This window comes from Penaeus monodon, chromosome 21 (genome assembly GCF_015228065.2).
Source record: "Penaeus monodon isolate SGIC_2016 chromosome 21, NSTDA_Pmon_1, whole genome shotgun sequence".
NCBI lineage: Eukaryota > Metazoa > Arthropoda > Malacostraca > Decapoda > Penaeidae > Penaeus > Penaeus monodon.
The window spans coordinates 16,378,704-16,379,725 of NC_051406.1; positions in this window are offsets into that span (position 1 = coordinate 16,378,704).

The following is a 1,022-nucleotide window of genomic DNA, read 5'->3' on the forward strand; positions in this document are numbered from 1 at the left end:
CAATTATGCCTATGACGGGCTCACACACATAACATTCATCCCCACACAGCACGCGAAGAGGTATGGTGTGGGCGTGATCCACAAGAAACCCATTAAATTACACTAAACGTACATTCTTGCCATTAGTAACAGCCCTCACCCCTTAGCCTCCCTCCCCCACCTCCCATGGCCCGTTCCTCATGATTTTATTCCAGTCTGGTCTCATCAATTAAATAGTCTGACGTAATTCTGGTTTGACGTAATGCTAGTTTGACCTATCCCCCTCTCTCTCCTCTCCCCCTTATCCCCCTGTCCCCACCCCTTGCTCAAGAATGTTTACACCAGAGCACCTGAAAACGTCAAAAAAGAAGAAGTTTATATTGAGGGCACATAAAGAAATAAATAAGTACTCGCTGTACATTAAGAACTTACGCACATTGTTTTATGAGACGAAGGCATTTATAACGTCGTGAAGTGATAAGGTGGTTCCGGAAGAGTAAAACGTCTCTTTCTTCACAATCGATATCAGATTATCAAGCTGTTTGAGTCAAAACAAGGGAGAAATATAAAGAAGAAGAAAAAAACCGACTCCCTAACACACACAATTTACCAGGGTAATTTCAGTCAGACAAATTGATGTCTCACAATGATAAGTTGACGATCAGCTGACGTCACACCCCGTTTGTTTACACCAAATCAGCTGATCATGACGGGACTGAGGGTGCGCGATACTCGTCTTAATCGCCGGGTGCACTATGGTCGGGATTGACTTGCGGGCTGGCGATGGGGATACGCCCTTCATTGAAGCGGCGTCGGGAAGCGCGGACTACGCAAGGCTACGGAGGATTCTACGCACGGACGAACGGATATAGAGGAGAATAGGAGGGATGATACGCAAGATGGATAGCGACGCGGACTGGGGAGCGCGTAGGAAATGGGCGAACAGGGTATGAGGGAGATGATGATGGATGACTGGTGTGGATGCAAACAAGGAAACAAATGAATCACGCGCGGACCCTCGCGATTACGGGTCTACGCGGGTA